This window comes from Crassostrea angulata, chromosome 8, assembly GCF_025612915.1.
Source record: "Crassostrea angulata isolate pt1a10 chromosome 8, ASM2561291v2, whole genome shotgun sequence".
NCBI lineage: Eukaryota > Metazoa > Mollusca > Bivalvia > Ostreida > Ostreidae > Magallana > Magallana angulata.
In genome coordinates, this window is record NC_069118.1 from 20249102 (window position 1) to 20259249 (window position 10148).

A 10148-nucleotide genomic window follows, 5' to 3' on the forward strand; every position below is an offset into this window, starting at 1 on the left:
ATAAAAGAACACACACAATTTGACACCTTATGGAAATTCATATCATCGAATCTTAAAAGCAAGTCACCGCAAACAGCTTAGATTAGTGTGGAAGAAATTAATTCAGTAAATATGTATAATTATTTATTTTTACATGTAACTACACGGGACATCAGTGTATCCACTTTATTTTTTGATAATAGCGTTGGTTACTTGGTTAATGTGTGTGCTAATATTAATTTTAATTTAGGTGTAAACATTACTGTTTCACTGACAGGCAATTTTTTTTCGAGAGAGATCAGCGCCAGTTCGCGATATTTTCACAAGCTTTGTGCAAAGGAAAAGAAGGAGTTGCATCCCTTTGACTGTGGACCCGTGTGTATGCGTATATTTCATTGTGACGTCGAGCTCGTGACAACAAAGTTTGAAAATTGTCATCCAGTCGCGAAAGAGATGTGATTTTGTGTGAAACAGCATATACACCCAGCTTCGATTTAGCTTAACGGGAAATGGAATATGCTAGTAAGTGACCGCTTTTCGGACATACACTGGGCCCATTCTATCGGATTGTATTAAGTTTCTAGGATCAAACGCGGTAAGATTAATGTAAATGTATTTCAGTATTTAAAACAGTGCAATAATTTCTCAGTCAGCATGCATCTGTATACCTAGTTTATTCAAATTGAACCATTCATCTTCACGTATAGTCAAGTAACGCGCATTGCACTATGTGTGAATGTACAATGCTGGGCGTGTCTAGGGTAGATAGGGAGGGTGGGGTTGCAATTATTAATATGGGGCTTGGGAGGAAAACTTGCATACCAGAAGAAAGAGAATTATAAATGTGCCATCGAACTGACATTTCACTTCATGAGGTCATTGGGATTGATTTTTTGTAATCAATCGCTAAAACGGAGGTCAAATATTGAATGCCACCCCCATCCGCCACCGCCATCCCTCTTTTTATACCGCTGGTACTTAGTTTTACTAATCATATTCTATTACTATACCACCGGTACAGAGACCACAGTTGTCGTCCCTGTTACGTTATATATACGTAATCATGGTGTTTACAGTATGTAGATATTTGAACGCGCTGTTTCAGTATACTATTCAAAGCTTAGTACTTATTCCCGCGGGACGGTACAAGTACTTGTACTTGCTTTTCGGCAGTACATATATTAAAATTGGAACGATACAGAGAAGATTAGCATGGCCCCTGCGCAAGGATGACACGCAAATTCGTGAAGCGTTCCATATTTTTCTTTTTTTATTCAAAAAAATTGGAATAGGAATTGGAATAGGAATTGGAATGAGGGGACAATCTGATTGGTCGAGAAATTGGAACGATACCACGAAGATTGGGGAGTATGTAGCGCAAGCAAGGATGGCACGCGAATTCGTGAAGCGTTCCATATTTTTCTTTTATTCAAAAAAAAAAAAAAAAAAAAAAAAAAAAAAAAAAAACGCCCCACACCCGCCCGAACAGGCTGGTCCTGGTTTTACACAGTGCTATTTTAGATAACGATGCTACTGACAAGATACATGTGTAAGTTTAGATTTTGAAACGGATATGCGCTTTTTAGGGAATTATTTGTCCATGAAATGCTGTATTTACTTCAAGCAAAATGTATGGTCTTTCTCCTAATACATATCTACATGTACGCGGCGAAACGTTTGTCATACGTTGTGTTAAGAAAAATCGGACGGGGCGTATTCAGACTTGACAGGGAGTGTGTGAGCTGTTAAATTGTTGCAGAGATGTGAGAAAATGTTGTAAACTATGTAATTGTGTAGACAAAATGTATTATTTGGGATGATTTGTGTTTGAAATTTGCTGTTGCGGTACATGCAGTTCACTAAACACTTCTTTTTATTACAACTTCGTAGCTTGAAATTCTTCTTTAGCCGCATTCAAATCATACTTACCTGGTGCAGAGGGCACCCTGATCATCAAGGGGGTCCCTCCAGGGCGAGGCCATTCCATTGCACTCCGGATAGGCTGAACCCTGCGATCGCCCCAAATGCGGGCGACTCGGGCACGTAATTTTTTAGTGTGGGGGTCTGCGTTCGCGCTAACCCCTGGTATAAAATTCAATATAAAAGAACACACACAATTTGACACCTTATGGAAATTCATATCATCGAATCTTAAAAGCAAGTCACCGCAAACAGCTTAGATTAGTGTGGAAGAAATTAATTCAGTAAATATGTATAATTATTTATTTTTACATGTAACTACACGGGACATCAGTGTATCCACTTTATTTTTTGATAATAGCGTTGGTTACTTGGTTAATGTGTGTGCTAATATTAATTTTAATTTAGGTGTAAACATTACTGTTTCACTGACAGGCAATTTTTTTTCGAGAGAGATCAGCGCCAGTTCGCGATATTTTCACAAGCTTTGTGCAAAGGAAAAGAAGGAGTTGCATCCCTTTGACTGTGGACCCGTGTGTATGCGTATATTTCATTGTGACGTCGAGCTCGTGACAACAAAGTTTGAAAATTGTCATCCAGTCGCGAAAGAGATGTGATTTTGTGTGAAACAGCATATACACCCAGCTTCGATTTAGCTTAACGGGAAATGGAATATGCTAGTAAGTGACCGCTTTTCGGACATACACTGGGCCCATTCTATCGGATTGTATTAAGTTTCTAGGATCAAACGCGGTAAGATTAATGTAAATGTATTTCAGTATTTAAAACAGTGCAATAATTTCTCAGTCAGCATGCATCTGTATACCTAGTTTATTCAAATTGAACCATTCATCTTCACGTATAGTCAAGTAACGCGCATTGCACTATGTGTGAATGTACAATGCTGGGCGTGTCTAGGGTAGATAGGGAGGGTGGGGTTGCAATTATTAATATGGGGCTTGGGAGGAAAACTTGCATACCAGAAGAAAGAGAATTATAAATGTGCCATCGAACTGACATTTCACTTCATGAGGTCATTGGGATTGATTTTTTGTAATCAATCGCTAAAACGGAGGTCAAATATTGAATGCCACCCCCATCCGCCACCGCCATCCCTCTTTTTATACCGCTGGTACTTAGTTTTACTAATCATATTCTATTACTATACCACCGGTACAGAGACCACAGTTGTCGTCCCTGTTACGTTATATATACGTAATCATGGTGTTTACAGTATGTAGATATTTGAACGCGCTGTTTCAGTATACTATTCAAAGCTTAGTACTTATTCCCGCGGGACGGTACAAGTACTTGTACTTGCTTTTCGGCAGTACATATATTAAAATTGGAACGATACAGAGAAGATTAGCATGGCCCCTGCGCAAGGATGACACGCAAATTCGTGAAGCGTTCCATATTTTTCTTTTTTTATTCAAAAAAATTGGAATAGGAATTGGAATAGGAATTGGAATGAGGGGACAATCTGATTGGTCGAGAAATTGGAACGATACCACGAAGATTGGGGAGTATGTAGCGCAAGCAAGGATGGCACGCGAATTCGTGAAGCGTTCCATATTTTTCTTTTATTCAAAAAAAAAAAAAAAAAAAAAAAAAAAAAAAAAAAAACGCCCCACACCCGCCCGAACAGGCTGGTCCTGGTTTTACACAGTGCTATTTTAGATAACGATGCTACTGACAAGATACATGTGTAAGTTTAGATTTTGAAACGGATATGCGCTTTTTAGGGAATTATTTGTCCATGAAATGCTGTATTTACTTCAAGCAAAATGTATGGTCTTTCTCCTAATACATATCTACATGTACGCGGCGAAACGTTTGTCATACGTTGTGTTAAGAAAAATCGGACGGGGCGTATTCAGACTTGACAGGGAGTGTGTGAGCTGTTAAATTGTTGCAGAGATGTGAGAAAATGTTGTAAACTATGTAATTGTGTAGACAAAATGTATTATTTGGGATGATTTGTGTTTGAAATTTGCTGTTGCGGTACATGCAGTTCACTAAACACTTCTTTTTATTACAACTTCGTAGCTTGAAATTCTTCTTTAGCCGCATTCAAATCATACTTACCTGGTGCAGAGGGCACCCTGATCATCAAGGGGGTCCCTCCAGGGCGAGGCCATTCCATTGCACTCCGGATAGGCTGAACCCTGCGATCGCCCCAAATGCGGGCGACTCGGGCACGTAATTTTTTAGTGTGGGGGTCTGCGTTCGCGCTAACCCCTGGTATAAAATTCAATATAAAAGAACACACACAATTTGACACCTTATGGAAATTCATATCATCGAATCTTAAAAGCAAGTCACCGCAAACAGCTTAGATTAGTGTGGAAGAAATTAATTCAGTAAATATGTATAATTATTTATTTTTACATGTAACTACACGGGACATCAGTGTATCCACTTTATTTTTTGATAATAGCGTTGGTTACTTGGTTAATGTGTGTGCTAATATTAATTTTAATTTAGGTGTAAACATTACTGTTTCACTGACAGGCAATTTTTTTTCGAGAGAGATCAGCGCCAGTTCGCGATATTTTCACAAGCTTTGTGCAAAGGAAAAGAAGGAGTTGCATCCCTTTGACTGTGGACCCGTGTGTATGCGTATATTTCATTGTGACGTCGAGCTCGTGACAACAAAGTTTGAAAATTGTCATCCAGTCGCGAAAGAGATGTGATTTTGTGTGAAACAGCATATACACCCAGCTTCGATTTAGCTTAACGGGAAATGGAATATGCTAGTAAGTGACCGCTTTTCGGACATACACTGGGCCCATTCTATCGGATTGTATTAAGTTTCTAGGATCAAACGCGGTAAGATTAATGTAAATGTATTTCAGTATTTAAAACAGTGCAATAATTTCTCAGTCAGCATGCATCTGTATACCTAGTTTATTCAAATTGAACCATTCATCTTCACGTATAGTCAAGTAACGCGCATTGCACTATGTGTGAATGTACAATGCTGGGCGTGTCTAGGGTAGATAGGGAGGGTGGGGTTGCAATTATTAATATGGGGCTTGGGAGGAAAACTTGCATACCAGAAGAAAGAGAATTATAAATGTGCCATCGAACTGACATTTCACTTCATGAGGTCATTGGGATTGATTTTTTGTAATCAATCGCTAAAACGGAGGTCAAATATTGAATGCCACCCCCATCCGCCACCGCCATCCCTCTTTTTATACCGCTGGTACTTAGTTTTACTAATCATATTCTATTACTATACCACCGGTACAGAGACCACAGTTGTCGTCCCTGTTACGTTATATATACGTAATCATGGTGTTTACAGTATGTAGATATTTGAACGCGCTGTTTCAGTATACTATTCAAAGCTTAGTACTTATTCCCGCGGGACGGTACAAGTACTTGTACTTGCTTTTCGGCAGTACATATATTAAAATTGGAACGATACAGAGAAGATTAGCATGGCCCCTGCGCAAAGGATGGTACGCAATCTTCGTGGTATCGTTCCAATTCCCGCCCTGCAGTATTAAAGAAGGAAAGAGGAAAAAAGGGAGAAAAAACCGGACGATCGTTAAAAAACAAGTTTCTACGTCATTTGAATCCATTTAGAGAGTTTTAGCTGCATTATTTAATTATTTAAAGGGGTTTTAGTGGGCTAATTTTGGTGATTTTTAGGGGTATCTTTTGGCTTCTATTCTAGACCCCTTTAACACACAATAGTTGGTTTTTCATTATCATCAGTGGAATTTTTTTTCATTCTGAGTAAACGCCATCCTTAAATACATTTATTTATATTTTGTAAACAGCTTATTTATGCTTTATGGGTCTTATCAAGTTCATATAGGTTTATTCTGCCTCTATTCATTAAATAGTAAAGCCTTTTATCAATTTTAATGGTAATTTTAATTTTAAAAAATCCTTGTATATTGTGTCATTTCTAATTCCTATGGTGTAATGGTAACACACTTGCCTAAGTTACTGGCAAGGGATCTGGGTTCGAATCCCGGTGGGTTTTTCACTCTTGACACATGTTGCAAGTGATTTCTCCTCTCCATTTCAAATAAAAAGACATAGAATGATTTCTTATGAATTTTATTAACTTTCCCTCTGCTTTTTACAAGGGCTTGGGACCTTCTAATTATAAAATACAAAGTAAAATTATCAATACAGAGTACAATTATAACTAGGCAGCATTAAAAGTTTATTTTTTTTTGGATTTTTTCAAAGTTTTGGTGTTTGTTTTTTTTTTCTGGGTGTATATGTCGTTTTTTTTGTTTTTTTTCAAAGTTTTGTTGTCAAGGCGGATCAGCTGTCGGGTTCTCTTCGTCTGGCGGGGGCTGTCTCCTCTTCCTGCTGGTGTATCCCCTGAGGCGCATCCTCTCGGCCCAGTCCTCGTAGCTCTCCCCTGTGGTCTCCTCGCAGTACCAGTTCCCGAAGTACTGCCGGTGGCTGGGGGCAACTTTCGGCTTTTTGCACTGGCTGCACTGGTTTGGTCCACGGCGGGGTTTGTACTGGCGGACGTACTCCCCCATTCTCTTCCTCTTCTCAACTTTCGTCTGTAGCAGGCCGTGGAACCAGAAACCAGTGGGGGTAGTGCCTGGGCGGTGAACTCCGGTTCCTGGTACTGGGGAATGACTGGCTGGGGGGTCGGGTTTGGTGGCACCTGGGTCAAGACGTAGCGGTACTGGACTGGGCCCGGGGCAATTACGGGATGGCGTATGATCCTGGGCGGGGATGGCATCATCTGGGGACGCGGGACTGGCCTGCCGTGTTGGGTGGCAGCTGGTACCTGTGGGCCGGGGCACTGGAGGTCAATAGGGTGGCCGGTTTGCTGAGAGGCGGGGGAAGGGGCTGTGGGGCTGTCACTGGGGGATCCGAGATCTCAATTCCCTGGGACAGGACCACTTCCTCCTGTCTGGCCTGACGCCTACGGTCCCTGTAATGAATAGAGTACATTATAGAACACACACACACTCATGACAAACACAATGTAAGCATACTTTGAATGCATTTTTATCACGACACTTACCAGAGTATCAAGGTGGCCTGGTTAAGTGGCAACAGTTGTATGCCGGTCAAAGCTGATACTCTGGGATCCTCCATCACCACTTCCCTGATCCTGTTGTAAGCTGCCTGGATCAGGCTCCACCTGGTGATGGTTGGGGCGCCTGGGCGACGAATGGCTGATGGATAGAGTTACGTCAGCCTCTTCACTATTGCCTCCATGTACCGGTTGGCATCTGGGTAAGAGGCAGGTCTGGTACCTGTGCCCACAAAGGACCTGTAATAAGAAAGTAGACATTCAAAACACTGTACTACAATAAACGTGCAATTTCAAACGTTGTCCATCGTACACACTCTTACCGTTTGGTCTTCTCCACGTTGGCTTTAACAGGTGACTTTCCTGTCTTGGACGCCATAAACCTGCCTTTGGGAGAAGACCTGGTCCTGGGCTTGAACACGGCTGGCCGCTGGTCCTGTGGTTCCAGCTTGTCCCACAAGACGGCGAGCTGTTCCTGTTGGGTCCGGGTCAGGGTCCTGCAGTCCCTGAGCTGAAGCAGGTAGTCAGCCAGGTCGTGCACTGGTTGCATGCCAGACGTGGGCTCCGGCAGCTGATCCTCATCACTCTGTGATATAAAGGAAGGAGTCAGTGTTTGTTTTCAATGCATGTATATAACATTAAAGAGCAATTGTTCTCTACTTACATTCTCCTCTTCCAGAGGGACAGAAACTCCTCCTTCTGGTCGCTGGGTGGGTTGGTCCTTGGGGGGGGGGGGGGGGGGGGGGTCCAGGAATCCAGGGTGACAGCTGGTGTTGGCGTCCTGGGAGACCTGACGGCACGGGCCGGAGACCTGGGTGAACCGCGTTGCCAGACAGCACGAGGGCTGGATGGGGGCCTTGCGGTGCTCGCTTCAGGTCCCACGGTCTGACCGCAGGCTTCCCAGTCGGCCTCACAGCTGCCACCTCGAAGTTGGCATCTGGGACGGTGGGATCGTCTTCCTCCTCGAATCCCTCGTCGTGGTCCTGGTCCTCTTCCGTGGGCTGGTCTTCCTCCGAAGACCCCTGAAGTTTCTTGGCAACCTTCTTGGTGGAGTCTACCTTCAGGATCCGTCCGTAGACTGAGGTGATGGCAGCCTTAACTTCCTCCAATCTAGACAGCATGTCTTGACAGTAGACGGAGGTCAGCCACTGGCAGGACGGGACCCTGGGGGGCGTGGGCGGGGGGGTGAAGGCGGTCCTGGTGACCAGTCCTCTCTTCTGGGCGGTGCTGAATGTCTGGCAGTCGCTCAGGTAGTGTGCCGTCCTCTTGAGGTTTTCCTCTCCGTGCAGCTCAGCAAGGTTCTGCCGGAGTCTGGCGACACTGTTCCCGAGTCCCCGCTGTCTCAGCATCTTCACCACTTCCAGGTCGCAGGCCATCAGTCTGGTCAGGATGCAGGGAAACTGGAGACGATGCCCTACATCCAGCTGGTCTAGGAGGTCCTGGTTCCAACTGCTGAGCTTCTTTTTACAGATCGAGCACTCCAGATACTCGCTCTATAGACAGTCAAAAAAATACTTTTTAGTGGGGGAAGGGTAAATCTTCAGCATTGTATAAATTTCAAGCTGTATCAATTTTTCAACAATTACCTCTATTATTGCCTCTAAATTTACTGCGTTCTTTAGTTTTTAATCTTCGAGATGGAACCTTCATTGGTTGTTCAAGTGGGATGTCTCCTGCATCTTTATTCTTCACCAACATCCTCCTGGAGCTTTGTAAGTTTTCTGCAAAGCAAGAGGCTTCATGTGTATCGTTCATTTCATATCAATGAGTTATGGGTCACACAACTGTTTTATAATACACATACAAAACGTGCTTGGTATCAATTTGAATTCGGTTTAAAATTCATGCATAGTTAAATCATACCAGTAACAAAAATAACATGTTATTTACATGTATGTATCTGATCATACCTTGGGTACAAACTTGAAACTGATACCAAGAAGAAATCAAAATATCACGTGCAAATAATCAATGTGCAGGAGCCACCTGATGTGTCAGTACCTCGTGCTTTCTGTCCCGACACCAGCAGCTGACCAGTACTGTGTACACACGTGTATCGCATTCTTTCGGGCGGCAAGAGTGGGGCATTTGCTAACGATCGTGTCAAGTAAGACTTTATAGTTTTTAACAAATCATTTGCGCTGATTTTAAGCTTTACTGGAGTACCTTCTAACTAATATGCATTAAATTTCACGCACCTTGCGTCTTTACACATGTTACACGTATCTGTTCACTGAGTCTGTTGGCAGTTGCATGAGCGCTTCACATTACACACGTCAAACGCCCGACATTGTTTACGTGTTCCCCTCCTTTTTCTTCGACTTGAATCCCGTGGTCGATGTCTAATTTTTATATCAAACTCGCCTAACATGACAATCAACTCTGGTTATCTCTTTGAGAACGTCCCTCTCGTCTTGTGACGATTTACAGAAATGGCGGTACACCGCACACTGATTGGCCGAGACGAGCGAATTGGAACTACACTGAGGTGAAATTGGTGTAAAATTGGAATGAAGCGACAACTTGATTGGTCGACCAAAGAGACTTGGGATGTGTTGGGAAGACACTGAATGTGCTGGTTAGGCCTATCTGATTGATCAGGGCGAATGAATTTGGAATAAAATTGGAATGAACCGACAATTTGATTGGACATTCAAGAGAAATGGAATAAAATGGATGAACCGACAATTTGATTGGTCGTGCAGGAGAAATGGAATAAAATTGGAATGAATCGACAATTTGATTGGTCATGCAAGAGAAATGGAATAAAATTGGAATAAAATGGAATGAAATTGGAATGAACCGACAATTTGATTTGACATTCAAGAGAAATGGAATAAAATTGGAATGAAATTGGAATGAATCGACAATTTGATTGGTCATGCAAGAGAATTGGAATAAAATTGGAATAAAATGGAATAAAATTGGAATGAACCGACAATTTGATTGGTCAAGCAAGAGAAGTGGAATAAAATGGATGAACCGACAATTTGATTGGTCATGCAGGAGAAATGGAATAAAATTAGAATGAATCGGCAATTTGATTGGTCATACAAGAGAAATGGAATGAAATTGAAATGAATCGACAATTGGTTGGTCATATAAGGGAAATGGAATAAAATTGGAATGAATCGACAATTTGATTGGTCATGCAAGAGAAATGGAATAAAATTGGAATGATTCGACAATTTGATTGGTCATATAAGAGGAATGGAATAAA

The 10148-nt window shown here is 42.1% G+C and overlaps 5 non-coding genes across 5 annotated transcripts; all 5 read left to right on the forward strand.

Moving 5' to 3' along the window:
• The first annotated feature begins 1134 nt into the window (after positions 1-1134).
• On the forward strand, positions 1135-1243 carry LOC128161976 (U6 spliceosomal RNA). The gene has a single exon (XR_008240569.1). It is a non-coding gene; the product is annotated as a U6 spliceosomal RNA (small nuclear RNA).
• A 657-nt stretch (positions 1244-1900) lies between these two features.
• On the forward strand, positions 1901-2064 carry LOC128161865 (U1 spliceosomal RNA). The gene has a single exon (XR_008240467.1). It is a non-coding gene; the product is annotated as a U1 spliceosomal RNA (small nuclear RNA).
• Positions 2065-3212: 1148 nt separating this feature from the next.
• LOC128161977 (U6 spliceosomal RNA) lies at positions 3213-3321 on the forward strand. Its single transcript, XR_008240570.1, has one exon. It is a non-coding gene; the product is annotated as a U6 spliceosomal RNA (small nuclear RNA).
• Positions 3322-3979: 658 nt separating this feature from the next.
• On the forward strand, positions 3980-4143 carry LOC128161866 (U1 spliceosomal RNA). Its single transcript, XR_008240468.1, has one exon. It is a non-coding gene; the product is annotated as a U1 spliceosomal RNA (small nuclear RNA).
• Positions 4144-5291: 1148 nt separating this feature from the next.
• Positions 5292-5402, forward strand: LOC128161980 (U6 spliceosomal RNA). Its single transcript, XR_008240573.1, has one exon. It is a non-coding gene; the product is annotated as a U6 spliceosomal RNA (small nuclear RNA).
• Positions 5403-10148: the final 4746 nt, after the last annotated feature.